Source organism: Puma concolor, chromosome E4 (assembly GCF_028749965.1).
Source record: "Puma concolor isolate L17-30 chromosome E4, mPumCon1.1.hap2, whole genome shotgun sequence".
In the NCBI taxonomy this organism is placed as follows: Eukaryota; Metazoa; Chordata; class Mammalia; order Carnivora; family Felidae; genus Puma; species Puma concolor.
Window position 1 is genome coordinate 28,838,668 of NC_141683.1, and position 21,740 is coordinate 28,860,407.

The 21,740-nt window shown below is 39.1% G+C and overlaps 1 protein-coding gene across 9 annotated transcripts in view; it reads right to left on the reverse strand.

The window, feature by feature from the left end:
- Positions 1-21,740, reverse strand: part of PPP1R12B (protein phosphatase 1 regulatory subunit 12B) — a 220,153-nt gene that overhangs the window by 168,908 nt on the left and 29,505 nt on the right. The window contains exon 1 of one of the 9 annotated variants that reach the window (XM_086694645.1): positions 830-848. The exons of the other annotated variants lie outside the window; for them this stretch is intronic. The gene's annotated coding sequence lies outside the window, so the exon portion shown is untranslated. Of the gene's footprint in view, positions 1-829; positions 849-21,740 lie in introns of those variants that run through there. 9 annotated transcript variants of the gene reach the window in all.

Sequence of the window (21,740 nt, forward strand, 5' to 3'; positions counted from 1 at the left end):
TTTGCACTGAAACCCAACATTTCAAAGCTCAAGTCCCCCTGCTCCAGTGAGGTCGCCTCCTCACAGAACAAGAATGTATACCAGTAAATTAACAGTGGTAAAGGAGTTAGTAAATTTGGAAATCTCAATCATCAACAGATCATCACTATGAGAGGGCTTTAATATATTAGTAGTTAAGACAGATCCAAATGCTTGAGTCACTCCTTCCAAGTACCTGTCTCTCTATTCCAATCATGTCATGACATAGTATAACTACTACTCAAGTGAGAATCAGAATAGCATTCTGCTCCAACATGACAGGTGACTCCAGCAACTGTCAGCCCTGTGTGAAAGACTCACAACCCCACTGGCATAGACAGTTTGGCTCCCAGGTGGTGAGAACTATATCTGATTATGTACTCAGTGGTCAGGCAGGCTCTGGACACTGATCTGTAGCCTTTCAGGAGAGATAGCCAAGAGAAACAGCAGAAGTAAAGAATGTTCCATGGAGTGTCATACCGATTAAGATTGTGTTCTCAGTAAATTGGCATAGTACCCACAAGACTGTAAACGTTTACAACTTGGGACCAGAAAACACCTTCCTTCAGTCAAGAGCAAGTATCATATTGCCTAAAGGTTGACAATATTTAGATATCAAAAATATGTTCATTCTGGATGCCAATAAAGCCTACTCTAAAATGTCCCAAGGCCTGACCCTTCAAATGTTGCCTTCAACCTTCTGCATTCTCCATGCATTTATCCACTTGAATGAAGAAAGACCCATTATGTTGTCTTACAGGTATTAGTTTGGCAACTTTGTACCATACAAGGTTATACACATCTGACCTACCTCTTATTAGATCAAGACAGGTTTTTATAAAGTTGAGTAGAAGGAGAAAGGGCCCAGGAAATGGAAGCAGCATCTTCTTAAAGTCCATGGTTACTCTTCAAACAGAACTTTTAGAGTTCCAATGTCCAAATCTCTGTTTCATTACTCGTTGATAATCCTGATTTTGAGGAACAATAAATGAGGCCTAGTAATTATGGTAAAAATCTCAAGCATGAGTTCCTCTCAGGTCAAAAGAGTGTCCACAGCTTGTAGATACTTCTACAGAAATAAGAAAGCTCTTGCTGAGGTTATTTTCTTACAAATTCTGCACATAAGAGCTGAGGCACACTAAGTATTGGGATGATTCATCTTAACAGACTTGATCAAAAGAAGTTCCTTGGAAAAAGCATATTACAACAAGGATGTAAAAGGAAAGAACATGGTAGTTAAAGCAATAAACACTAGGACTTTTCATGTTACAGATGGAGAAACTAGTCCCAGAAAAGTTAAGTGACTTATTTAAGGTCACATATTCAGAACCACCTAAATGTTTTCTACTTACCAATTTAGAGGCATCCAAAATAGAGTTCATGGGCCAGTCTCCAGATACCACTTGGCTCATGGAACATTTTTAATACCTGATACTATCTTCCTAAAAATAACTTTGCTTTAGCATATATAGGGTAAACTGATATTAGTCTAACTCTCCAATAATTTCATATGAGGAATGTGGTCAATTGGCTGATTTGAGTTGGTCACTCTTGACGAAGACTAAATGCAAAACACAAAGATCCCATTAAAGTGCTTTGGTTACCACTCTGTTTATTAACATGAGTCTGGATTAGAAACCTCCCTCATATCTTGGCTACCTGTCTTAACCACAGCCCCCCAAAGGTCTATTCTGCTGCCAACTTGGCATGTAGAGTAAATTGCTGCCCCAGGGAGAAGGATTTTACTATTTAACTCCAGATCACTCCGTGCCCATAAACAAGTGTTTCATAAGCCGCAAGAGTACGGCCTGAAAGCTATGGCATGGGCAGTGCTCCATGGCTGTCAAGTAAGCCTTGTGAAAAGAAGAAAGGCAATTCTGGGATCTGAGTTAGGTAAGGAGTAAAAGCGACAAAGAAATTACAGGAAGACTGAATTCTCATAAAGCATAAATCAATACAGCAAATTTTATCCCTAAAAGGAGATACTGAAACAAGAGGTTACTATTTTCCCAGCACATTTGATTTCCATCAAGAGTTTTACACAGGCAAAGCTGGTCCTATGAGAATCCATATCACTTACTGGCATGTCTCCCCACACGTAGGGTCCCCTACCCAGTACAGTGCACTGGTTAAGAGGGCAGACTACGGAATAAAGACTTCCTGGGCTCCAATCCCAGGTCTAGTGGTTAGTAGTGTTGTGTTCTTAAAACAAATTACCTCAGTATGCTTCAATTCCCTCATCGATAAAATTATCATACCAATCATGGTACCTACTTCATGGGGTTACGAGTGAGCTAATGGACATAAAAACACTTAGTGTCCAGCATATGGGTAAATACCATGAAAGTGTTAGCTGCTGTTAGTATTATTATTACTACTACTACTTCCTCCTCCACCACCACCACCACTACCCTTGTCTCTAAGACTCAGCAGGAACATTCCTTTTCACACAAGACAGGGCAAGAATTACATACTTAAATATAAATACAGCATAGTCTCTATGTACGTTCTAGTAGGTGCCAACAGACCACAGTCAGGTTCTATTAACAAGAGAAGGAAGTAAATTAAAAGGATTAGAGGAAAGGGAAGACAATGAGCCAGGAGTGGAAGAATGACTCCTACAGCTGGCAAAGGAAATTCAAGGGCTGCCTACTGGGTTTTGCCATAACAGAGTCACGGCTACAGAGGGGTCCATCAAGTCTATTGTTAGCACAGGCAGAAAATCTGAGAAGACAGATTTAAGTTCCGGATCTGACACTGACTCACATTACCAAAGAACAGGTTAAGAATTTATCTTAGTAATATGCTCCTTGACTGTGAAGTATCTTTCCATTTATTCATGTAACAAACATTTACTGATGCTTACACTACGCCAGACATAGTCCTCAAGGGGAGATAAAGGAATCAGAGATGAAGAAGGCTTTACCATTTAGTGGTAGAAAGAGGTATGTAAATGATACACGCCAACAGAAATCATACTCTAATATAAAATGAGTGATATGTACAAAGTATTATAACACAGAGAAAGAAGTCACTAACTTTGGGGGTAACGGGGAACATTTCAGAGAATGGATATTATTCACCTAACTTATAAAAGGGAAGGAGTCAGCCAGTTTAAAAAAGCAGGGATGAAGAAAACCAGAAGCAAAGGGAACAGCAATATTGGAGAAAAGGAAAAGGTCTGGAGAAAAGAAAAAAAAAAAAAGACAGTTTTTTGGAATGGTGAGAGGTTTGGCATGTATGTACTCAGATGGGGGTGAGGGCACACATGAAAATCTGAATAGGGCTTCATTTGCCATACTGAAGAATGTTCATGGGAGATGGAAGGAAGAAAGACGGGTAGGATAGATTGGCAGCAGTGAAAATCCTTATACCTCATGATAAAGAGTTTAACTTTTACTCTGAAGGCAACAGGGAGATGCTGAGTTTTTTAAACCAGAATTGTATCTTAAGAATGATAACTGTGGGGGCACCCGGGTGGCTCAGTCGGTGAAGCATCCAACTTCAGCTCACGTCATGATCTCATGGTCTGTGGGTTTGAGCCCCACGTTGGGCTCTGTGCTGACAGCTCGGAGCCGGGAGCCTGCTTCGGATTCTGTGTGTGTGTCTCTCTCTGACTCTCTCTCTTTCCCTCTCAAGAAATAAACATTAAAAAAAAAAAAATGGTAACTGTAGTGGGAATATGAATATTGAACTGCTGGCAGGAAAAACTCACAACAAAGACACCACTGAGAAAATTATAATCAAGGGCTAGAGAGGATGAGGTCTTGAAGTGAAATATTAGCAGTAGAGACATTGAGGAGGGGACAGACTTGAAAAGAAGCCTCCCTGAAGCAGAAGGGACAGTGTAGCTGATTTGAATGCCTACAGTGAAAAAGGATAAGATTTTTGAGAGCTTAGGACCCTGGGTAGACTGCGACACCACTTAGCCAAAACAGGGAATATAAGGAAGTCTTAGAAGTCTTTTCTGTTGCTGATTCCTACCTAGTGCTAATTTCTGTTAAAGCCTGAGTGACTTATATCCAGGAACTACATCTGAGCAGCAAGATAGCATGTACTGCTTGCTGCCCTTTCCCTATTAAATAATCCTAAAGTGAGCCCAGGGAAAACATGCCAACCAGCCCAACCTCACAGCTGTTCTTAGGCCCTCCCCCCGCCCCCCAGCAAAGCTTCGTTGTTGGGTCAGTGTCATGAATACGGTGGCATGGCCCTGGCACAGCATTACTGTACAGGAGCCCACAGAACAGGGGAATTGAGGTTACGGTAGAAAGCTTCAGCTACTGCTGGAATCTCTTCAGAGTCACATGTTAGTGATAACAATGGTGACTTTACAACCCAAGAGGACACCTCCAATTTTTCCTCTAAAATTAAAATCTTTGGGATAGAAGAAGGTTGGTAAATTAGAAGCATTTTGTTTTGCCCTTGTGGTATTTTAAAAATAATGATTTTTCACATTAAAAATTTCACATTCAAGATTTTTAAAAAATTACAGTATCTGGGAGCACCTGGGTGGCTCAGTCAGTAAGCGTCCAACTCTTGATTTTGGCTCAGGTCATGATCTCATGGTTTGTGGGATTGAGCCCCCCTGTCAGCATGGACCCTGCTTGGGATTCTCTGTCTCCTCTCTGCCCCTGCCCTTCTCACTCTTCCTTTAGTGCTCTCTCTCAAAATAAACTTAAAAAAAACAAAAACAAAAACAAAAAAAAAAACAAGGTACCTGGGTGGCTCAGTCAATTAAGCATCCAACTTCAGCTCAGGTTATGATCTCATGGTTCATGGGTTTGAGCCCCACATCAGGCTCTGTGCTGACAACACAGAGCCTAGAGCCTGCTTCGGATCCTCTGTCTCCCTGTCTCTCTGTCCCTCCCCTGTTCACATGCGTGCACACTCTCGTTCTCTCTCAAAAATAAATGAACATTAAAAAAAAAATTAGAATATCTGACAATGCAAAGAAACAATTTGTTGAAGTTGAGCAGCAGTTACCTTCTCTAAGCAGAGCATGAGTACCTGACGCTCTACACCCCACCATTCTCTACTGTTTTATACCTACGCTGCTTTATCAAGTTATATTACTTGCCCATCCTCTTTAGGCATTAGCCCCAAATATTTTATTATGAAAATGTTTGAACATACAGAAAAGTTGAAAGAATTTCACAGTGAATACCGATTTACCCTAACGTGACTTGTAGTCCACCATTAACACTGTGCTATACTTCATCAGGTGTCCGTCCCATTGCAGACATTCTTAATAATGTCCCCAAATACCTCACAAACATGTCATTAGCAAGAGTTCAAAACTTGTTTGGAGTACTCTTTTTCTTTTGAAGTAAAATTTACATACAGTGAGAAGCACAGATCTTAAGTACACATTCACTGAGTTTTGATAAATGTATACACTTGTGCTATCCATCACCTCAGGCATTTCAGCATCCCTGAGGCATCTAACCCCTGGGACACAGAAATGTTTTCCTACACTGCTCTGACCTCAGCACTGTCAGTGACCAAGGAAATGCTGGCTATCAGTGGAAATATAGTTGACCTCTCTTAAGGTAGCATCTTATTTCTGCTGGGCCTTAACAGAACAAATCTGGGTATAATCAATTTTGCTGATAATATGAATTCACTATTGGGGCTGAAAGAGAAGGCACTAATGGTTAAGACTTTAGAAATCTAAATAACTTGTTTTCTCCTGAAAGCATCAAGCTCAATAATATAAGTAACGTGGCCTACAGTTTAATCCTCAGACCACTATATCCTAGATATAGGATAGTGGAATGAATAATAAAGAGCAACAGATAAGACAAACATCCCTTGAGGTCACACCTAGAAGAGTTACACTTCACTCTCCCTGACTAGCTTGGTGGTAGTGCGGAGGTCAACAGGAAAGCTCCTGTTATTTACTGATTAAGAGGCAACATTCCCGGGATGCCTGGGTGGCTCAGTCGGTTAAGCGTATGACTTCGGCTCAGGTCATGATCTCACGGTTTGTGGGTTCGGGTCCTGAATCGGGCTGGATGCAGCAGCATCGGGCTGCTCTGTGCTGACTGCTCAAAGCCTGGAGCCTGCTTCAGATTCTGTCTTGCTCTGCCCCTCCCTAGTTCATGCTCTGTCTTTCAAAAATGAATAAATGTAAAAAGATGTTTTTTTTTTTTTAAAAGAGGCAGTATTCCTAAGCTCAAGAAAAGACCAAGAATAGCAAAAAAGTAAAAACTTCACCTTTTAAAGGTAGAATAATGGGGAAGTGAAAACCTAAAAAAAGGATTCAAAATTTACCGTTAAGTCAAAGACTTTCCATGTAGCCCAACAATGCAATTGCATCCCTTTATGGAAACGAAAATGAGAAATGCCCCGTCTCCTTTGATGGTAAGTGCTTACTTATCTGAAATCAAATACAAGCCTCCTGAAGCTCTTCACTGGCAGTGTGCTCAGAATAAGTTGAACGTTGCCAAGACAAAGAATTTCAGACACTGTTGCAGAGGTGCTGAAGGTTAAGGAAAGAGTGTGTGTTACCTTGTTCTTTCAATCTATCTCAACTGTCTCATCTATGGAGTGGCCTTGAGCCCCAGCTCTGAGCAACTGTATATCTAGGACAGAGGTAGAGGGCAAATTTCAGAACAGAATGAGGGACATTACAAGACACTGTACAAGCAAAAGAGTGTAACTTTAATGTCACAGCCCATCCCAGGCTTCCTACAATAGAGTTTCCTGGCTGTATGATAGAAAGCACCACCAAACTTAACCTTCCTTTCATTTCAGGGTTGACAGGAGGACACATGAGATAACAAATATGAAAACAGATTTTTAAAAAGGTAAGTAGTACATAAATCCAACTATTGCTATCAATGCACGCTCTCTGTGTTATTTTAGAAAACAAACTGAGTATTTTAGGCTTTGTAGGTCATATACACTCTTGCAGATACTCATCTCTGCTACCATAGTACGAAAGCAGCCTTACATAATACTACACCAATGAGTATGGCTGTGTTCCAATAAAATTTTATAGATCCTGAAATTTGAATTTCGTGGAAGTCTCACATATCACAAAATATTATTCTTCTTTTGCTGTTTTCAACTAATTAAAAATGCAAAAACCATTTTCAGCTCATAGGCTGTACAAAACCAGGTAGCGGGCTGGATCTGGCCCATGGCTATAGTGTGCTGACACCCAATTTAGAGCACTGGCAAAAAAAATTTGAGTTCAAATGCTAGCTGCGAAATTTAATGGCTATATGACCATAGGTAAGTTACTTAACTTCTCTCTGCCTCGGTTACCTCATCTTTAAAATGGAAATAACAATAATAGTTTTCCCATAGTGTCAAGTTATGAGGACTATGTGACTTCCTATGTGTAATGTTAAGCATGTCACTGGCACAGTGTAACTGCTCATGCATGTTGCTTCTAGCTATTGCACACCATTCCCATAACAATTCTCCAAACGTGCCACACTTTCATACGCCTCTATGCATTTATACCTGCCATTTCCTAAGCCTGGAATGTACTTCCCTGCTTAGAGCTTCCACATGGTCTCAAAGACTTAGTTTTTTGTTTGTTTGTTTGTTTTTTTAGTCCCCTCCTCCCACAAAGAATTAGTTTAACATTACTCCTCTTAGTTTAACATTACTCCTACAGTTAAGCGTATGACTTCAGCTCAGGTCATGATCTCACGGTTTGTGGGTTCGGGTCCTGCATCGGGCTGGATGCAGCCTGCCTTGACTGTCCTTCCCAACCTAGCAGACGTAGTCACCGCCACCTGTGTTTCTAAGGGCCTATTATAGTGCATTGCATTCTACTGTAGTTATCTCCGGCAACTTCCCAACCAGACGGGGACCTCCTTCTATGCAGACTATCTATGCCTTACTAATTGTATCCCCAGGGCCTAGAATAGTGCTCTACACACAGAAAGCATTCAATATATATTTGCTTAATGGTCTTATTAACAATACAGAACAGAACCTAATACATTTAGTGTAACTAGGATAGAAATCTCCTGGTTATATGACAAACATGTGACTGTAACTAAATATGAAAATAACTTCAAATATCCTATTTTTAGTCTAATCAATCATGTTAATATTCATCCCTAAGCATATCCAGTGAGCATCCAGTTTGTCCTGGCACAGTTAGCTGGTAGCCAACATCTCAGAATCCATACAGCAAAAATCGCAATACCAGCTTTTAGTAATGCAAAAGTCCATCTCCCACCTCAATTTACACAAAATAATCTGTGTTTGGTAGTGAGTGAAAGAGGGAACTAAACAGTGAAATCTGAAATTTCCATCAACATAACACTGCATATGGCAAAAAAATAAGAAGTTAACAGAAGGGGAGCCCTTTTCTGATCCTGCTCTTAAACTCTTACAGAAATAGTCAGTGATCAAAAGGCTTCACCAAAGCCACTGAAAGAGGTATGTTTCCCTAGCCAATTAGGATCCTAACTAAAACAGAGTTACCTGGGCAACCCAAAGCACCACCCTTGCCACTCTCAGCCTGCCAGCGATGTTCTGCCCCTCTGTTTAGACCTCTGCCAGGCAAGCTACGATACCGTGCCAGCCGATTCTGTGCCAGACACATTACCTCTGACAGAAGGTTCCTTGTGTCTGGTAATATGGGGCTAACCACCACACCTGGCATACTACCTCTTAAATGTCAAAGCTGTTTTGGAAGGGCAGGTTAGGAGGGGGAGGGACTTCAAAGTAATAGTGAACATTTCCTGAAAGGTTAATTTAATGTCATCAGAATCAACTACGAAGAGGGTCCCATGAGGACTCAGATCACAGCCTGCCAGACAACACTAACATGACATACCATGAAGTAGAAACTTTGCATTTTCTACATTAATGTCACCTTTGTAAAATCCCAGCTAGCTGCTGTGGAAGTAATCCACAGCATAACTGGTTTGTCCCTGGGTTTCCATTTTTGCTTTCTGTGCTGTGAGGGGGTGGGGGATGGTGGTGTGTACCATGCACAGGCTGAGAATTCTCAGTTTCTCCAGAGGTCTCGTTCCTCTTCTAGGCCGTGAGATCGCACACTGTGACAATCTGCCAAACTTAAGGAATAGAAAACTCAACATATAAAAGATATTTCTGTTAGGAATATGCTACATTTTTGTTATTGTCATTGTTCTTATCACTTCTATTATTATCATCATGCTCCTCCTCATCATTACCATTTTCTTCAGTGCCTGGAAATGGCTTCATGTATAGTATTTGAACACTGTTGAATCTGGTGACTCTCATGATTGCTAATTCATAACACAGTTATTCTAGACACATCAACAACTTAAAAAAAAACTTTCTTAATGTTTTATTTACTTATTTATTTATTTAGAGAGCACATGAGTGCAAGCAAGGGAGGGGCAGAGAGAGAGGGAGAGAAAGAATCCCAAGCACGCTCCACACTATAGCACAGAGCCTGATGCAGGACTCAATCTCACGAACCCCAAGATCATGACCTGAGCCGAAATCAAGAGTGGGAAGCTTAATTGACTGAGCCATCCAACTGCCCCATTTTGAGAGGGGGAGGGGCAAAGACAGAGGGAGAGAGAGTCCCAAGCAGGCTCTGCACCATCAGTGCAGAGGCCAACATGAGGCTTGAACTCACGAATCATGAAATCACGACCTGAGCTGAAACCAACAGTCAGACACTCAGTCGACTAAGCCACGCAGGTACCCCATCAACAATTTTTTTTATTCCAATACTGTAATAAAGTTGATCAGTAGGATTAAGTTTTGTTATATTTTAAAGCCAGATTAATTTCAGTGAAATAATAAAATATAAGTAAATTATAATGCCATTCTTTCTTCCAAAATACTCAAAGTTTAAATATATTCTCAGGGGTATTCCCCAAAGTCCTCCAAGGAAGGGAAAGGTGATGATATAATATATATAATAGATATTAATAATATGTAATAATGATGATGATAATAATCTTGATAGCAGCCAATGTTTTTTGCGGACTATTTGGAGCTAGACATGTGAACACGATATGGAAAAGAGAGTAGAGTGAGAAGACCCAGCACCAAGCTTTGAAAAATTCTGTCATTTAAAAACCGGGTAGAGAAGAATGTGCAAACAAGGAAGGTGTAACAAGGAGTGGGAGGAAAAGGCAAGAGAAATTTATCATGAAAGTCATAGGATAAAAAGGTTTCAAGAAGGAGAGTGGTTTATGTTGCTGAAAGTCAAGTAAAATGAAGAATGAAATGTCAGAATTAGCAATCTGAAGGTCACTGATGACCTTAGCAAGAAGTTTCAGTGTAGCAATGATGCAAAATTGAGATAGGAATGGAATAAGAGTGAGGGGAAAGGAAAGCATGGATTAAGTCTTTAAAAATATGGCTGAGAAAGGGAGGGAAAAGGCAGGGTGGTAACTAAAGGCCAGGAAGGGGCCCAGGGGATTTTGTTATTCCAAGATGGAAGAGATCTGCGCATGTTTAATGACAAGTGGAAGAGTCCAAATAAAAGGAAAAGACTGAAGACAGAGATTGAACAGTGTCTGGTTGCAGAAGAAAGGTTCCAAAACAAAGATGGGAGGATGAACCTTAGATGGGAAGGCTGCCACTGCACTAAGAGGGAAGGAAAAGAGTGCTTCAGACTAAGGCAGATTGGTTTGGAGGTAAAAAGTTAAAGAAATTCTAATTTCTCTGTTTTCTATCTTATTTATGAAGTAGTAGTAATAATCATAATAGTAATGAACATGGTGGTAGGATTAATAATGCTTATATTAAATAATATTTAATAAATACATATTAATGTTAATTATATAATTGACAGAATGTTATTTATATAAATTATTAGAATGGTGATTATTATAATTAACAAGTATTAATATTATTAATTTTTTAGTACTATGGGTTAAGCATTGTCTTATACATTAATTAATTTAATCCTCCTAGCAAACTTTTAAGAAGGATATTATTATTTTCACTTTAAAAAAATTTTTTTTTTCAATGTTTATTTATTTTTTTTGGGACAGAGAGAGACAGAGCATGAACGGGGGAGGGTCAGAGAGAGAGGGAGACACAGAATCGGAAACAGGCTCCAGGCTCCGAGCCATCAGCCCAGAGCCTGACGCGGGGCTCGAACTCACGGACCGCGAGATCGTGACCTGGCTGAAGTCGGACGCTTAACCGACTGCGCCACCCAGGCGCCCCTATTTTCACTTTTAAAAAGTTAAGCAACTTGTCCAAGGTCACATGGCTAAGCCAGCATTCAAACCCAATCAGTCTGGCTCCAAAGCTTATACTATGAGCTACTTTATTATACCAACACTCAATTTAGAGATTTTTAACAAGTCTCGATATAAAGCTCTTTAAAGAGCTTTTTTTTTTGGTGCAGTGATGGAGACAAAAACCAGACCAGAGATTTTGTGGAGTGGAACACAAAGTAGTAGGAGGTAATATCTGTTGAGAAAAAAGGAGAAAATAGGTGATCAGAAGGGTGGGGAGAGTAAAGAAGTGTGAAATGATCTTTTCAGGGAAAGAAGCAATGAGTTGATACATAATGAGGTTTCCAGACAATGAGAAGGATCTATTGGAATTTGGTGACCATGAAAATAAAGTGGTATAAAAATCTGTGCTATTTTGTGATTTTTAGCCACTTAGGTGTAACCACAGAGAAATCAGAATTGGGTTCACCAAGGGTTAGGACTCTGCTGGATAAGTTCAAAAATTTCAGAGAGGTAAAGAAGTAACAGGGAAAGTGTTACTGAAGTGAACACAGAACCTAAACAAGATGATAAGGGAAGCTGATAAATTAGTAAGAAAGGAGATGGGAGAAGAACTGGAGGTCCCAACAAGAATTTGGTTACAAGGCAAATGACTGAACTAGAAATTACATGTTACCTTCAAAAAGCCAAATGCTTAGAGGAGAAGCAGTTTTCTAGGTGAACACTGTCATAGATGTGACTGTGGAAGTGGGTGACACAGGCAGGTAGAGGGAGAAGTCACCGAAAATGAGGAAGCTAAGAAACTATGGGGCCAAAGTGTTGGATACTCTGATAGTAATGAGACGGAGGGGAAGCTGTGAGCGAGCGGTCTTTGAAGAATGAGAGGGTAAGAAGGCGGCCTAGCCAAATGGCATGCAAATCAAAGGAGCAGAAGGTATTTTCTTTTTATAAGAGTATGGAAAGTAATGCCCAGGAAGTGAAGAACACGGATACTAATCCTACTTCCTGACACAGAGCTACATGTGATAAAACCACTCAGGAGGGCTTATGTCTATGATTGATCATAGCTGAACTAATGCTCTGCATTTCTAACTCCCACCGCAAAGTTATATCCACTACCATGTTTTACTATAGACTTTTTCTTCAAATTGATTTTTTTTTTAATTTTTTTTTAACGTTTATTTATTTTTGAGACAGAGAGAGACAGAGCATGAACAGGGGAGGGGCAGAGAGAGAGGGAGACACAGAATCTGAAACAGGCTCCAGGCTCTGAGCTGTCAGCATAGAGCCCGACGCGGGGCTCAAACTCACGGACTGTGAGATCATGACCTGAGCCGAAGTCAGACGCTTAACCGACCGAGCCACCCAGGCGCCCCTCTTCAAATTGATTTAACTAATTTGTTTAAGTAACACAAGAGTATATTTTTACTGAAAGAGTGAAAAAATTGGAAAGTAAGTATCTACAGTTTGGTATATATCCTTCTAAAATGATTTCTAAACACATACTTACACAGCAACATGTTTTTACGTATCATTTAGAATTTTTAACAGCATAAATAGGGGCATATTATATGTGTTATCTGTACATTTTTCTTTTTACTTACAATATTTTTATGTTTTCCATGTTAGTAGAGGTCTACATAGGTCTACCTTTTGTTCATAACTACAAAAAATTTCCATTACATATAATTTTCCATAAACATAATTTATTTAACCATTCCCCTATTTATAAAAACTTAACAGTTTTTTTTTCTAATTTCTTGTTGTTATAAGCAATAAACTAAAGAATATTTCTGCACAGGGGGCCCTGGGTGGCTCAGTTGGCTAAGTGTCCAATTTTGGCTCAGGTCATGATCTCATGGTTTGTGGGTTCAAGCCCTGCGTTGAGCTCTAAGCTGACAGCTCAAAGCCTAGAGCCTGCTTCTGATTCTGTGTTTCCCTCTCTCTTTCTGCCCCTTCCTGCTCGTTCTCTCTCTCCCTCTCTCTCTCTCTCTCAAAAATAATAAACATTAAAAAAAACCCTGGGGGGGTCAAATAATTTGCATATATTTTTATAAATTGTTCTAAACTGCCTTCTGAAAAGAATTTACTCATTTACAAGGCAATGTTTAAAAAGAAAGCCCAGGGGCGCCTGGGTGGCTCAGTCGGTTGGGCATCCGACTTTGGCTCAGGTCATGATCTCGCGGTCCGTGAGTTCGAGCCCCGCATCGGGCCCTGTGCTGACAGCTCAGAGCCTGGAGTCTGCTTCGGATTCTGTGTCTCCCTCTTGCTGCCCCTCCCCCATTCATGCTCTGTCTCTCTCTGTCTCAAAAATGAATAAACATTAAAAAAAAAATTAAAAAAAATAAAAAATAAAAAAATAAAATAAAAAGAAAGCCCAGTTCCTCAATTTGATACCAATATCTATATTTGACAGAAAGAATTTTAAGATTCCTATTAAAGAGGCGCCTGGGTGGCTCAGTCGGTTAAGCGGCCGACTTCGGCTCAGGTCATGATCTCGCGGTCTGTGAGTTCAAGCCCCGCGTCGGGCTCTGTGCTGACAGCTCAGAGCCTGGAGCCTGTTTCAGATTCTGTGTCTCCCTCTTGCTGACCCTCCCCTGTTCATGCTCTGTCTCTCTCTGTCTCAAAAATAAATAAAAACGTTATAAAAAAAAAATTTAAGATTCCTATTAAAGTACTGAATAAAAATAATCAGTGTTTCAATTTGCATTTTGCTGATTAATAATAAAACTCGGCAGTTTCTCATGGTTTTTGTTTAAATTTTAAAACAGCCTAAGATACAATTCACATACCATATAATTTACCCAGTTAAAGTATATAATATAATTCAATGATATGTGTATCTTCCTTGGAGACATGCCTGTTTAGATCCTCATACAGAAGTTAAGTTTCATTTTATATAATATATATTTAAATATAAATATTTAAGTATACATATATTAATATTTATCAGTATTTCCTTCTAAAAATTAGTACATTTAAAAATACATAGATGGGGCGCCTGGGTGGCTCAGTCGGCTGAGCGTCCGACTTCGGCTCAGGTCATGATCTCACAATTCGTGGGTTCGAGCCCCATGTCAGGCTCTGTGCTGACAGCTCAGAGCCTGGAGCCTGCTTCAGATTCTGTATCTCCCTCTCTCTCTCTGCCTCTCCCCCACTCGCACTCTGTCTCTCTCCCTCTCTCAAAAATAAATAAACATTAAAATTAAAAAAAAAGAAGAAACTGGTGGGAGAGAGGAGGCAGTGGAAAAAGATGTATAGTGTCCAGATAATATACAAACTAAATAATCCAAACGTGATTTGTTGTGATGTAGTTGTCTGATGCTAAGGAAGGTTTTCTGTAACAAACTTGTCCAATCTTTCCCTGATTTTCATAAACTTTACATGATGTTTAGTCATGCACAAACCCAAAATATCAAGCAATATTTTGCAGCTAATCACTAAGAAATCTGCAGCAATAGTCAATAGGCATTTACAAATAGCATCACGCTTTGGCATTGTCTGAAAATAGTAAGCAATTATTTGAGAATCATATTAGTTTTGACCTGCCAAGTCAATGATACAAAAAATCTGACAAAATGAAAATGTGGAGCTGTAAGAACCTTCATACACAGTTGGAGGCCATGTAAATTGGTACAGCCAAGAATATGGAACAGCATCATCTGATAAAGATGCACACAAACATCTGATCCTTCACATAAACCTCAGAAAAACTAGAACACATTTACACATGGAACAATGAACAAGAGTGCTCACAGTAGCATTATGAGTTTTCTGTTTTTATAACATCTTCACTGAGATGTAATTCATATACCATAAAATTATTTTAAAGCATACAATTCAGCAGTTTATAGTATATTCACAGAATTGTGCAACCATTACCACCATCTAATTTCAGAACATTTCATTACTCCAGAAAGAAATCCCACATCCATTAGTCGGCACTCCCCATTCCTCCCTTGTCTAGCCTATGGCACCCACTAACCTACTTTCTATCTCTGTCTTTGTCTATTCTAGACAGTTCATACAAATGGAATCAATACACATAGGATTTTGTATCTGGTTTCTTTCACTTAGCATAATGTTTTCATGGTTCACTGAGACTGTAGCATATATCAGTACTTCATTCCTTCTAATGGCCAATCATACTCCATTATACGGATACACCACATTTGTTTATCCATACATGGGTTGATGGACATCTGAGTTGTTTCCACTTTTTGGCTGTCATGAATAATGCTGCTGTAAACATTCATGTACCAGTTTCTATGTGGACATATGTTTTCAATTATCTTGGATATATGCTCAAGAGCAGAATTGCTGGGTCATATGGTAACTTTGCACTCAATGCTTTGGGGAACTACCAGAGTGTTTTCCAAGGTGGCTATACCATTTTTGCCATCACACAAGCAATGCATGAGGTTCCAATTTCTTCATTTTGTCACCAATATTTGTTACTGCCATCTTTTTATTAAACCATCCAAATGGGTGGGAAGTAGTATCTCTTTGTAGTTTTGATTTTCATCTCCAGATTATGTTTTAGTAGCAAAACAAACCTCATCATCCTAAAAACAGTGTGTATATCCATCAACAGAAGAAGATACTTTTAGTACAATTATGCACTGGGCTACCTACCATATGACAATGTGAAGACGGGTAAGTTAGTGTCACATGTATCAATGTGCAAATGAATAAACTAGTGCTTTGCATTATCAACAGATAAATCTTACAAATATAATATTAAATTGGAAAAAGCACATAGCAAAAGGATATGTAGAATATAGTGCCATTTATATAATTTTAAAAACATATAAAACAACATTATAAATTATTTAGGGATACGTTTATATGAGGTAAAAATATAAAGACATGTTAACTATATTGCTAATAGTCTATTTCTCAAACTAGTTGGCAGTTACACAGGTACTTGTTATATTATTCTCTGCAAGGTTTGAAAGAGTTTATTAAAGATAATAAATCAATGAGAGAAAAAGTCTGGTCATTACATCTGCTGTGTGCTTTCCACTGCTACCAAGTATAAACCAATGTTAAAGACTGGGAAATAGCTGAACAGTTAAATGACATCTCATCTAAGACTTCTTAGTTGAATAAGAAACAATTCTAACAAGCAATAGGGCTTCTTCCTATCCAAAATTCAAGCCCTAAAAGAATCTGTTAACCTGCATGGCTTTTAAAATATGAACAATCAGGGGCACCTGGGTGGCTCAGTTGGTTAAGCATCTGACTCCGGCTCACGTCATGATCTCATGATTTGTCAGTTCAAGCCCTGCGTTGAGCTCTATGCTGAGAGCTGAGACCGCAGCCTACTTCAGATTCTGTGTCTCTCTCCCTGTGCCCTTGCCCTCTCACGCTCTGTCTCTCTCTTTCTCTCAAAAGTAAATAAACATTAAAAAATATGAACAATTGGATAAATATTAAAATTGAGTGAAAATTTGTACTTATTTGTCCTGGGTGAAAAAATTATGACAATTTCATTTTATTCTACAGCTATCTCTGCATAAGGAAATCAGTCTAAAAAAGTTAAGTGAATCAATAAGATTTAAACATTATTGATATCACTTATTAAATGAAAATATTATAAAGTACTCAGATTTAAGATACACTTTCACAACCTTTTTTTTTTTTAAGTTTGTTTATTTTTGACACAGAGAGAGAGCAAGCATGAGCTAGGGAGGGGCAGAGAGAGAGGAAGACACAGAATCCGAAGTAGGCTCCAAGCTCGGAGCTGTCAGCACAGAGCCTGACGCGGGGCTTGAACTCAAGAACCGTGAGACCATGACCTGGGCCAAAGTCGGACGCTTAACTGACTGAGCCACCCAGGCACCCCCACAACCTATCTTTTTGAAGTTGTCGAAGAAAGCCATTTCTTTGAGAAATTTCTCAAATTGAGAAATTTCTCACAGAAAACCCCAACACAAAATGCTTTGTATTTCTATACGTTTCAAGTTGGAAATTGGACTGCCAAAAAAAATAGAAAGAAAAAGAAAAAAAGTCACACTGCCTAAATAGACACAAGGTTAAAACAACTTGGAAATTTAAAAAGTAATTCCTAAAATAAAGAAACAAAATAAAATAACAAAATAAAAAGTAATCCCTATTGTATCTTGACTGTGTTGCTGTTATTACACAAATCTGCACATGTGATAAAATTACTGTAACTATACATGCATACACATACAAACGAGTACACGTAAATCTGATTTTAAATCTGAATAAGGTTGGGGCGCCTGGGTGGCTCAGTCAGTTAAGCGTCCAACTTTGGCTCAGGTCATGATCTCATAGTTTGTGGGTTTGAGGACTCTGTCGGGCTCGGGGCTGACAGATCAGAGTCTGGGGCCTGCTTCGGATTCTGTGTCTCCCTCTCTCTCTGCCCCTCCCCTCTTGTTCTGTTTCTGTCTCAAAAATAAATTAAACATTAAAAAAAAATTTTTTTTAATCTGAATAAGGTCTATGAATTGTACCCGTGTCCATTCCCTGATTTTGATAATAGCCTATAGTTACGTAAGATGTTATTAGTGGGAGAAAACTGGGTAAAGGATTAATAGGACTTCTGTGTAAGTTTCTATGAATCTACAATTATTTCAAAATAAAAGTGTTAAAGAAAAAATTCCTGGGATCTAACATGAGATACTGAGACAATAATTTGCTTATATCTCTCTGAGCTCTGCATGAGACTCCTTTATCCAGACATCTTCAATTCCACAGTTGTTGGCTTACAGATCCCCACTTCCTTTGTTTCTCCTCCTAACTTGCCACTGTTCTAATAATTCTGGCCTTTAAACTACTCAGTAGCTCATGAGAGGGTAAAGAGAAAAAAGAAAGATGAAATCCTAATGATTTTAATATCTATTAGCAGATACTATAAAGGAAGGTTTTACAACTATCAGATTTCCTTTTCTTAGGCCATTTCGAGATACCACAGAAAATGACTTTCCTACTTTAAAGGAGTCTTCAAACTGGTCCTTTCAAAAGCACAGAGTAGGATACACTGGTAGCTAGATGCAGTCCCCTATGAAGAAAAACAGTGATGGAAATTCACAAGTCAAAACTGGAAGCCAAGATAAGCAGCAACCTGGCTGGAGAGCACTGATCCTTGAGTCTCAGCCTAGACTACTGGAGGAAGTTGAGGGATGAGAAAACACATACACACTCATACACACAACCATAATAAAGTTCATCGAAAGCACTCCAATACTCTTTAACACAAAGGGACAATAGTGATAATCTAGATCAGGTCAAACCAAAAGGTGTGTTTTTCTCCCTTTTCTGTAGGAGTTAAAATAGATGATCAGTAGGGACTTCTGCCCCACTAAAGTTCAGAAGAGACATAGCTACTGTTCTTACATTGAGTAATTGCAGATAATCTTCAGAGCCTTTTGGGGCTTTAATAACCTGAAAAGCATGCATGTATGTATGTATTTCACTAGTGAAATGTGATTAAGGGGAATGGTATTAAAAAACAATTTATTTATCAATAAAAGACAGCAATCTATGAATAAGATAAATAAACATGGACAGTCAGTAGTAAAGCAAGTAACTGCTTTACAAATCCTAGTGATATCAGTACCCTATTACCCTTAAGTAACCATATAAAACCCTGATAAAAGGTGAGAGGGTGACTTTCAAAGACAACAGATACTGGAGACTTTAGTTCTTCAATCATTAGAACAGAACATGATTCAAATATGAACAGTTCAAAAGGAATATGCGTAACCATTTCCTGGGAGAAAAGGTCTCTCTTTTTTTTTTAAGTTTATTCATTTTGAGAGAGAGAGAGAGAGAGACAAAGAGAGTCTGAATGGGGGAGGGACAGAAAGAGAATGAGAGTGAGAGAAACAGAGACAGAGACAGAGACAGAGACAGGGAGAGAGAGAATCCCAAGCATGCTCCAGGCTGTCAGTGTGGAGCCCAGTGTAGCGCTCAATCCCAGGACCCTGAGATCATGACCTGAGCCAAAATCCAGCATCAGACACTTAACCGACTGAGCCACCCAGGTGCCCTGGAGAAGTAAAAGTTCTTAAAACAAGTTCAGAGAAATAATCTATCAGGACAGATGGGGAAAATCTTGGAATAAGTCAGTAACCAAAGCAGACTACAGCAAAGCAAAAAGAAAGCCTCTATGGACACTGCGAAGAGATGTCCAGGAAGGACAGAACCAGGGACAAGGTGGGTTTAAGAGTATAAAGCTGCAGAGGGAAGAGGCAGGGAAGAGGCAGGTGTATCCCCTCTCTACAGTGGATAGAAACAAGTACAATAATCCAAAGTTCAACTTATGTTCATAGAAATTGTTTGAAACACATTTTCCTCCTTATTCACAGGTCATCATATCAACAGCAGCCCTACACTGGAAACACTAGGTGAATAATAAAACTATTTTGCCTCCCAAGTCTTCCACCTGCCACAGCATGACTTGCTCAAGAAAATCTGACGGACAGCCTATGATGCCTGAAGCTACTATGTGCCTCTAAATGTTGACCGGGGGTTGACCACAATTTACAATAATAAAATTTATGCATTTGGATGCTGAATTGGAGTCCGGGGCTAAATTTTCCCCAATGTTTAAAATATAATATCTTTGATTTTAGCAGGAACAAATAAGAACTGAGAAAGGCACAGTCTAAGTAATAAATTGCTGTTGGCAGCCATGAACCCAATGGAACCTAATAAAATTGCCTTAGGATAGGGCTAAACAGAAGCAAAATAGGAATCTTCTGGAGGCATTACCAGGAACTCATTAAAAGCAGAAATCATAGAGGAGACATATGACTCCTCACCCTTGTCCACAAATAATCATGAAAATATAACAGCCAGTCATAATTTCCAATCACGGTGTAGTCAGAGCTCCATAATTACATGACTACTGGATTTGGGACAGGAGAAGGGATTTCATCAACTTACTCTTATGATTTAGACCCCATAGGAAGGTAATGAGACAATTCCCTCTGGAGAATGTGTCCAGAAAAACTAGATGAGATGTTCCTCTCAGACCAGCTAAACTTCTTAAATGATTTGGTTGCTTTCCCCAGAATCTCATCAGAAAAAAATTATGATTTCTCAGATTAAAGGGATAAAAATATTTTATCTCTCTGCCTTCGTGTAAACTTAAGAATCTATTCCAAATAGGGAGGTCCTACTCCTGGAATATAACTTGATCCAACCTACAACTAATTGGACTTTACCATCCTTAGGGAATGATGAAAAATAACAGACCTGAACCCCTACAGTGGTCAGGCATTCAAGGGATGGTGTGATAGTTACATATTGGTCTTCTTTCCTCTAAAAGATGGAGATAACTGACTGAACAATGTAGAAAGAAGCCTCAATTCTGAAACTCATTAAGATAAAATCAGGTTTTTTAAGATTTTTATTTTTCTGTTTTTCTATTTCAGACACAAATACACACCCAAGTTCTCTGTAGCAAATAACATCCCTTGTTACCCAGAACAATGCCTGACACATAGTAAAAGCTCAATAAATATGTATTTTAGTAAACAGCTGGATGAATGAGCAATTAAACAGTCTCTTTCAAGACTTCCTTAGCTTCCCTGAAAACTAACTAGTTCTTCAGCTTTCCCTATGACCACTCTTTCTCTTCCCAAACATGTAAACTTTCCAAGGGTCAGACCTCAGTCTGCTCTTCCTGAAAATAACAGAATTCATTTTCTTTCAGAACTTTACTGAACACTGATTCATTAATTTAAGGAGTACAGTCAGCACTAAGGAGAAAAAGATGGTTGAGACATGCTTTCTGCTATCAGGGACTCTTAGTCTAACATAAGGAAAAGTAAATATGAATTTGTGTAAGATAATATCACGCGTAGTTGCTAAACTAGCACAAAGAACAAGATGTTATAAGGACAAGAAGGAAAGACAAATAAACTCTGACAAGGTAGGCTTCACAGAGAAAGTGTTATCAAAGCAGAACCTTGAAAGATTTAGTAGGGTTTTACCAAGTACAGAAGGGCAGAGAGGACAATGTAGGCAAAGAGAACAACATAAACAAATGTTCACGAGAAGTGCTCAGGAAATGGCAAGTAATAAATGAGCAGGTATGTGAATACGGTTGAGGGAATAGTGGGGAAAGAAACTGATAAGACGGGTTGAAAAAATTTAGATGCCATGGAAAGAGCTAGCCTGTTTATTCTGCATGTCAATGGTTCCAAAATGCAAAATTGCATCAGAGTAACTTCAAATGCATGGAAAAAATACAGATTCCTGGATTCTACCCCCAAGCTACTGAAGTGGAATTTCCAGAGATAGGGCAGAGGCATCTGTATTTGAATGAGTATCCTAATGTGTAATAAAATTTGGTAACCATTGATGGATTGTTTTTTTTTTTTTTTAAGGAAAGTTATATTATTAGATTGATATTTTAAAAATAACTCTGAAGGTACTATTAAAAATGGACTGGGGGTGCTTGGGTGGCTCAGCCAGTTGAGTGTTCAACTTCGGCTCAGGTCATGCATGATCTCACAGTTTGTGAGTTCAGGCTCACTGCTGCCAGGACAGACCTGCTTTGGATCCTCTGACCTCTTT